This window comes from Vicugna pacos, unplaced genomic scaffold (genome assembly GCF_048564905.1).
Source record: "Vicugna pacos unplaced genomic scaffold, VicPac4 scaffold_240, whole genome shotgun sequence".
Lineage (NCBI taxonomy): Eukaryota > Metazoa > Chordata > Mammalia > Artiodactyla > Camelidae > Vicugna > Vicugna pacos.
In genome coordinates this window covers 48,457-57,336 of record NW_027328919.1, presented here as the reverse complement: position 1 = coordinate 57,336, position 8,880 = coordinate 48,457, and the positions used below count along the sequence as shown (strand labels likewise).

Sequence of the window (8,880 nt, the reverse complement as noted above, 5' to 3'; positions counted from 1 at the left end):
ATCTCTGCGCCAGGTGAGGACCTTCCCGGTTTTACAGCAAGACTCTCATTGTTCTCAGTGCCCCCTATTTCCTCCGGGTTTAGGATCCAAGGAGTCCCAGGAAAATGTTCTCCCCCTGGGCAGTAGCAAGGGGGTATCAGGGTGGTAGCTGGGGGGAACCTCTCAAGAAGAAGCAACCATTGCTCCCATCTCAGTTTTGGTAGCTGGGTGGAGGTCCGGGTTGAAAGCAAAAGTTCCCCAAATCCTGGTGGGTTTAGGTGAAGGGGATTCCAGGGTAAAGTCAGAGCTGGGAGATCCTGCCAAGTGTGCATCCCCTTCAGTATCTGCCTCCCATCCCTTGCCAGCTCCACAAGTTTAATTTTGAAACAGTAACAAGGAGTCAGTCCTAGAGGGTGGAGACTGGTAGTAAAATTTCACAGAACTCTGAGACCGGCAATGAGTCATTCCCTGACTTAACTTGTCATCGTTGTTGCTGAGAGATGAGTGGGAAAGTGGGACATAGAAGACTGTTGCAGAAGTGGGAAGGGTTCCTTTTTCACGACCCCATAGTACAGCAAGGTGTACGTACATACACTTGATCTTGTAACCGCAAAGAATTTCCCCAAGGAGATGCATTTCATAGCTCTTCCCTGAACATGCTCACTCCTTGCTTTTGATGAAATAGTCCTAAGAACAAGCTGGGAGATAGGTGTGTTTGGCAGGGGATCAGAGGTCCCAGCACTACGGTTTCAGAGACGGAAAAGATGAGATTGTGACCCTCAGCAAGGCCTGCCTCCCCTACCTGGGGATCCCCAGAATTCCACATGCTGCTCACATCTGTACCCCTGTGGTGTCTACCACCCCAGGAGGGCAGGACCCTGTGCTGTCGGCATCACTGCTCTACCCTGGGAACCCGGCACACAGTAGGTACTCAGCAAATCATCATTGAATGAACAGTAGTACTGGGTCCAGTTTCTGTGGGTGTCTGTCCCCCCAGTTCAGGGACCCCTCAGGGCCCACCTCACAACTGACATGAAAATAATAGCATCACCAGGAACAACGGCAGTTCCTCAGAATAAGTGGGCTTTTCCAAGCACTCTCCACCTGTTGCAAAGGCCTCCCAGCAGGGAGGTGGGCTGTGAGGGGCAGCACTGCACTCGCCACTGTGACAAGAAGAAAGCCAAGGGCCGCAGAGAGGAGTGCCTTTCCAGTGTCACTGCTCACATTCCCAACTTTTGGGAGACTGGAGGCTTTTCTGCTCTATTCTGGACCTGAAGCCTCAATCCTGAGTGGACATGCCTCCCTCTCTGGAGCAAGGAACCACTAAGTGACCTGTCACTTGTCACCAAGCAGAGGGATTCATCCCAGCTCATCATGCTAACTGCAGATTGGGCTAATAGCAGGATCCTCTGGGAGACATCACACTCTTCCACTGTGGAAACGGGCGGGCGAACAGCCCGTTTTTTCCTGGAGAGGATGGTCACATGGCCTCGATCTGGCCAATCAGCATTTTCCATCCTCCCTGGCCACTGGGATTGGCTTAGGGCTGGGCACCAGCCCAATCAGGCTCCACAGAGGTCAGGCCTTGGTGCTGGAATCCTGGGGGAAGAGAAGTTCTATTTCACTTGGGAGTTGAGGGGTGGTGGTGTCAGCCTGTGGCAGTTGCTGGCTGTCTTGCTCTCATAAAGGCAGAGCCGTGTGAAGATGGCACCAGTGCCAGAGCCCAGAGGTGGGGAAGGATGACTTCTGCTGATGTCACTGAGCACCAGATAAAGCCCTGCCTGAAGCTGTCTCCCTGTGGATGTCTCCGTTAAGTAAGTCATTCTCTCCTGCCCGGTTTGCTTCTTTAAGCCACTTTGGTTTTCTGTCACTGGTTTAAAAAAACAAAAACAAAAACAAAGACAAAAACAAAACTATTCTTTCAAGTTGGCTAAATGGAGACCCTAGAACTGCAACAGTGTGGTGACAGGCAATGATGTGGCTAATAGACTCCAGAGACCTCTGTTCAAATAAAGGATTGTAACTGACAAGGGAGAGTAAACATGGCCTCAGGGAACAGATTTGCTAGTGGCAGCTCCCAGTTCCTGGATATTAGTGCGCACACACTCAGCCGGGTCTCAGCTCTGCTGTCACACCTGCTAACCCACACCTCTCTTCTCCCACCTGCCCGGCCTCGGGGCTGGACACCCCAGGGCACTTGGAACAGCCCAGGGCTTTGTGTTGTCATTTACACAGGGTGCCCCCACGTCTGAGGGTGAGGGTGATTGGTCCCAGTTTACAGAGGAGAAAACAGACTAGAGGGGCTCGCTGGTGAGCTGTGGGGGTGGGTCTCCAACCTACCATCTGACCTATGACTTCAGAGTGGACAGCCTCCCCACCCTTAGCCAGGATGCTTGCTAAGCCTAGGGGCTCAGGAGTCCTGCTCCGTCCAGCACTCCACCTGGAGGAGAGGGTGGGGAGCGGAGGGGTGGGCTCTTCTCTCTACAACACTCACCCCTGCAGGGACTCATGTGTGACACCACAGACTGTAGTTCCTTTCTTATGACCTGGGCCTCCTTGGCCAGGTGTGAGAGGCGCCTTGACATGTGGGCACTGCAGTCCATGGGCGCACATGTGAGCAGGTGCACCTGTGACTGAGGGAACAGCCCCCCAGGTTAAAGCCCCCCATGCTCAGATGATTACATTCTGGAAGTGAGGGGTGCCCAGGGGTCAGGGGGCCAATTCTCACCTTGGGGGCAAATTGTTGTCATCCAGGGGGATGATATTTTAAATTAAATTACACATTTTCAATCCAATAGTCAAGCCCCTTTCTCAGCAGCTTTGTAGCCTCTCAGCTTTTACTCCTCTCTGGGACCACGTTCTTAGCTTCAAATTGAGTCCCATTATGGACATAAACATATCCCTTTCATGTGTCACCTTCAGAGTAAGAGACCACCGCCAACTCCCTTCCCTTCCCCTTGTCAACACCTCCACACAGGAAGTGAGGCTCTTTTGAAGCAGTTGTGCTGATGTGTGAGCTAAAGATTTAGAATGACCAGGCTAGGAGGGGCCTGCCCCACATGTCGGGGGGGTGGGGGTGGGCGGGTAGCTGGTGATGATTTACCTATAAAACCTCAGCTGGTATCAGGCAGTGACAACAGAGTGGCAACCAAGGGCTGAGCAGGTGCAGAATAAGCGGATTCAATGTGTTTACGCAGCCACCTCTGGGATGGCGGCCCCGGAGCATGACTACAAGTGTGGAAGGTGGAGGGCCCCCAGAGCCTGTACCCCTACCTTCTGAAACTCAGGGTTGAGGTGTATCTTTGAAATCAGAAAACTGGGGTTCAAAGCTTCCACCATCACTTGCTCAATTATTCAAAGCAAATGAGCTTCAGTTTTCTCATGTGTGAAATCGGAACATTGAAGCCTCTCCCTCTGTATATATATCACATTTTCTTCATCCATTCGTCTGTCGATGGACACAGGTTGTTTCCATATCTTGGTTATTGTAAAGAATGCTGCAGTGAACATGAGGGCACTATTCTCTCCTTAAAATAGTGATTACATCCCCTTTGGCTATATTCCCAGAAGTGGAATTGCTGGATCATACGGGAGTTCTATTTTTGAATTTTTGAGGGAACTCCATACTGGTTTCCACAGTGATGGCACCAGTTTACATTCCCACCAACAGCGCGTGAGTTTCCCTTTTCCCCACACCCCCGCCAGCACTCGTCATCTCTTGTGTTTTGATGACAGCCATCCTGACAGGTGGGAGGGGATATCGCACTGTGGTTTTGACTTGCATCTCCTTGATGATGAGTGATGTTGAGCGCCTTTTCACGTACCTGTTGGACATGTGTGTGTTTTCTTTAGAAAGATGTATTCAGTTCCTCTGCCCCCTTTTTGACTCAGATTGCTTGTTTCTGCTGTTGAACTGTGAGAGTTCCTTATATGTTTTGGGTGTCAACCCCTTATCAGATATATGGTCTGAAAGTACTTTCTCCTCGTCTGTCTGTTACCCTGACCTCTGCTTTCTGGATGACGGGGCTCCAGGCACTCGGGAATCATCACTTCTCACACGTGTTTCCAGTAGTGGGTGGGTGGGGGCTGTGTTCTGATAAAACTGCAGAGCTGTGGGTCACCATCCCCTCTTCCAGGAGTTGGGCTCTCAGGAGTACAGTGTGGGCAGGGATGTTTCCCTGAAGTCATGTGTCTGATAGTCACGTGGCCTGGAGCTTACATCTTCTGGCCCGGTTGTGATGGGGCAATTTGCAAAGGGAGGACCTTGCAGCTAAAACACTGAGCAGGTGCTTGTGTGCCTTGTTGGAAGGACCTGGAAACCATGTTGTGTGGAACAGGGACTTCCCCAGGTCACAAGGCTCAGTTCAGACTTCTGGGATGCCGAGGCCTGCTCCGAGCCACTGTCGCTGAGGAGGGAAGGGCCTCAGGCCGGAGGGAGGAGCTTCTGGACTGCACTTGCCCTGCTTGTCAAGGGTCAGCTCTGGTGACATGCAGCACCTAGCTTAGCTTTGGGCCTGTAAGAGGAGAGATTCTTGGGGGAGGGCTGGCTTTTTCCTCTGACTGGGGGCCTACTGTGTGCCAAGCACAGCAGTCCTCTGAGTCAGTGCTGGAAAGCCAGGCACAGAGAGGTAGGGGAAAGCCTCCAGGCCACGCGGCGGTAGGGGCAGCACTGGGGTCTAATGCAGACCTGACGCCCAGCCCACACTCTCTCCTTTCCCAGGACCGTGGTGATCCCACATGTTGGGATCCCCTGAGAGGGTGTGGGCCCTGGGACCTTCCCTGCTAACATGCCAGGAGCCTTAAGAGGGGGGTCGGGGTAATTCCTGAGTCCATGATGCCCAGAGGATGCTCTCAGCGAGGGGCCCAGCACACACTGGGCCGAATCCTAGCTCTGTCCTGAGTCACTATCCTCCCTGCCTCAATTCTGCCCACACAGGGCTGGAACAAGCAGCCACTTTACAAGCTTCTAAGGAACCTCCAGGATACTGGAAGCAGCACCCACACACAGGGAGCGCCGTGGGGTCAGCTGCACTTGTCTCCTTGTCTTTTTCTCGCCTCTTTGCTGGATGAGGAGGAGTCCCAGCAGGGCCCTGGCTTGTCCCGATTCTCATGCCCTCTCATGGCCCAGCAGGGGGTGGTGTCCAGGCTGGACTCTGTCCTCTGCTCCTTCTGGGCACCCTCACGCCCTGCACCTTGGCTGCCTGGACACTGTCTTCCAGGGGCCTCTGTGTGCTTCACCACGCACCTGGCATTCCCCAATTCTGGGCTATTCCAGTGCCCTCTGGCCCTGGGCCTCACACCGACTCCATGCTGAGTGGAAGTGCACTGATGGACATGCTGGGCCTCCTGGACTGTCTGGGGGAGCCCGATATCCCCGTCTTGCTCATGGCCCAGAGAGACCAAAGTGGTGAGAGGGTGTGTCTCCATTCACGTGGATTTGCTCAGAGATTCTTAGCAATATGAGGGACAAAAGGATGACATGAACACAGGAGAGCGGGGTGGAGGGGATGTCAGCAGAGCATGAGGAGGGGTCGATCCCGGGCTGGTCTCATAACCCCCTCAGCCTTGGCTTTCTCCTCTTTAAAGTGGGACAGACTATTGTGAGGTGAGCGGGATCCTGACCCATGGCCAGACACTGTCCTACACGCCTAAGAGAAGCTCACTGACTCCTCGTGGAAATCTGTGGTGCAGGGACAGGCGTTATCACCCATTCCTGCAGAAGAAGTAACTGAGGCACAGAGAGGACAGGTGAGGTGACCACCCCAAGTTACACAGCCCAGGCCGTCTGGTTCCAGTGTCCAGGCTCATGGTCGGTGCCCACTCTGGGTGTCCCCCCTCCCTTCACCCTCCAGTGGGACCCATGGCCGCAGCCTCATCTCAGTGTGATTGTTCATGGGGAGCAGGGTGGGGGCACTGAGGGCCCCTTTCTCTGAGCACTGCTTTCCCAGGAGGCTCAAGGGGTTGGTTGTATTCACTGCTGGACCCCCAGGCCTGGCCCCAGGCCAGCCACCCTGCAAGGCCTGAATCAATGATTATTGAGTAAATACCTGAACATCTGCATGTACCTGCGTGGTGCCCCATTTCCTCATCTCCACAGCACACCTGGCTGCACGGCTGATACTTCTTGTCATCAGGCCTCTTCCAGGGAGAGTCAAGGGGACCAGAGCTGTTCAGCTGGGGACAGCTAGCCTCAGGGGCCCTGTGGCTGCCCCAAGCCTCTCCTGGCCTGTCCCAGGACAATCCACAGGGAGGCCCAGCCAGCTTCCAGGAACAGCAATGAGGTCCTCACCCCAGGGGTGTGGAGTAGGTGCTGAGTGACTCTGCATCTGATGGGGCCCTGGGGGTCAGGCTGCTTTCAACATCCATTCCAGGACTACACCCCTGCTGGCAGCACGGAGCTGGTCATAAAGGACACAGGCCCTGGGGCCAAGGTTATAGCAGGTCCCTGCTCCCTCTCTGTGCCTCAGTGTCCTCATCTGTAACAGAGAACTAGTAACAGGGCCATGGAGGGGCTCACTGAGACCCTCCTCTGTGGCCTTGGGTGGACACTGCCCTCCCTGTGCCTCAGTGTCCTTGTCTGTAACACAGAATTAGTAGCATTTTTCTTAGCCCCTTTGGCACATTTTTCTAAGTCACTTTCCATATTGGGCCCAGGGCTCTCACAGAGCTCACAGATTGGAGAGGTAATCAGAGTGAGGTCCCAACCCTGGGGGTGCCAGGGGAGGACAGAGGGGCTGCAGGAGGGACTTGGAATCCAGAAGAGCTTCATGGAGGAGGTGAGGTCTGAGCTGTGTCCCCAAGGATGAGCTGTCATCTGGCTGAGGCCTGGCACAGAGCAGGACCCATGTACATGGTGAATGAGGGTGTGAATGAATGAATGAACATCCCTCTAACAAAGAGTGAGGGGGCAGCCCCCCAGGCCAAAGCAGGAAACACAGGGCACCCTGGGGGAGCAGAGGGCGGGGCTGTACTGTGATGCCTGCCTCACCCTTTATGGGTGTCTTGCCACCACTTTACCCTGTGCTCTGGTGGATTGGGAGCCCTTGCCTCTCCTCTGCTCCAGGATGCTGCTCTTCATTCCCAGCAACACCCGCCTGTGCCACCAAGTGGACCTGGACCTGTCTTGTGGGAGATTGTGAAGAGGGTTTTGGTGTGCAGTCCAAGACTGAAGTGGGAGGGAGAGGTTGATAGGGACCTCCAGAGGGGATCATGGGCTGGGAGACATCGTAGGGGTGGGGAAGGCAGAGCCTCAGGGCGAAGGATCCTGCTAGTGGTGGCTCCTTCACGAGGGGCTTCACAGGGAGGAAGCAATCATGGGGTAAAGGCAGAGCTCAGTTTGGGGCTCACTGACCTGGAAGAGCTCATCACAGAGACGTCCAGAGGAGCTGGATGTAGGGGACAAAGGAGCCACTGATGTCAGGGTCAGAGCCTGAGACCCAGATGAGTGGGGCAGTGGTGCAGAAGAAGGGGCTTGAGGATGTCAAGATGTTCATTCTTTGGGGTCCTCAGGTTGGGGACCTTCATGTTCATTTCACAGCCACCTGCTGCGTGACAGAGCTAGGCTTAGGGAGGTCACTCAGTAGACACGTGCTGACAACCTAGATTCTCCTGTTTCCACATAAAGTCCCTGGTGTGGAGCCAGCTGACACTCTCTAGAGGTATACAGCCCCACCCCTGGACTCTCTGTGTGCCTAGAGCCCAGTGGCCCCTTACCTCCCACTCCCCACTGCATGACCCTTTGCACACCTGCATTTCCACAAGATATAAAACATCTTCTCTTGCTGTGTGTTTACCCTATGAAAACTCATTGCCCCAGGAAGAGAGGCCTCACATCCTGCCCTTATCAAAGTGGTAAAGCCTGTTGTTCAGAGAAGCCCCTGACAGATCTCACAACCAACCAGGTAACTGTGCATGAATTGATCATGCAGCCCCCTCCTCCTTGTGTGCACAGAACCCCCAATAACAGATCCCACACACCTACCCTTGGTGCTCATGCAGGCACCTCTTGTCTGTGGGGCCCGATGTGGCCTATAGCAGTGTCCCTATTAAACTTTCCTAAACCCTTCTCAGACCCTGGTAATTCTTTACCAACCCAAGTAACTAGCTCGCCATTGTGCCCACAACACCTGAGAGAATTGGCTAAATTTTACAGACTAATGATGCAGGTTATTTAGCTAGAAAGGTGAGATTAATGCTTACAAATAAAAAACAACACACATACTCAAGGTGGGACAAAGAACCCACAAGGACACCTAAGACCCTCCACGTGCATCCCACTGTGGCCTCAGGGCTTTTGCACTGGCTGCCCTTTCAGCCAGGAACTCTCTCCCTCTGCTTCTAAAACACCTCCAGGTATCTGCTCAAATGTCCTCCCTGACCTTATTTTTCTCCATGGAACTTATCACCGCCGGATATTGTGTATATTTTACTTATTTTTCTCTGTGTCCCCCACCAGGCTGTCTGCTGCATGAGAATGGAGACCTGCCTGTTTCACTCCCTGCTGTGCCCGGTATCTGGAACCCGCCCAGCATACAGTAGGTCCTCAGCGAATGTATGCCAGGTGTGTGATCACTGTAGGCCACAGACAAATTCTTCCCAGCAGTGATGATAAGAGTCATTCTTTCTCTACTTACTGAGCCCTACTGTGTGCTGGATACTGACCTGGGTGGGAGGCCCACAGTGGGTGAGACATAGTGAGCACACAACATGTTAGGAGGGACACGTGCTCTGGAGAGCACACAGGGCTGGGGGAAGTCAGGAGTGCAGGAGTGGTGGAGAAGAGGGCCGGTGGAGACAGTGGTGGCAGGGGAGACAGAGAGTTGGGGCCCAGGTCGTGCAGGGCTCGATGGCTCCCGTGAGGGCATTTCCTCTGGGCAGCGGAACCACGGCTGGGTGCGGAGC

At 54.0% G+C, this 8,880-nt stretch overlaps 1 long non-coding RNA gene across 2 annotated transcripts; it reads left to right on the top strand.

Moving 5' to 3' along the window:
• The first annotated feature begins 1,722 nt into the window (after positions 1-1,722).
• On the top strand, positions 1,723-8,528 carry LOC140695481 (uncharacterized). Of its 2 annotated transcripts, none has more exons than XR_012071161.1 (3): positions 1,723-1,793; positions 5,566-5,727; positions 8,435-8,528. It is a non-coding gene; the product is annotated as an uncharacterized lncRNA (long non-coding RNA). The 2 variants fall into 2 exon arrangements; XR_012071162.1 differs by lacking the exon at positions 1,723-1,793 and adding an exon at positions 3,653-3,726.
• Positions 8,529-8,880: the final 352 nt, after the last annotated feature.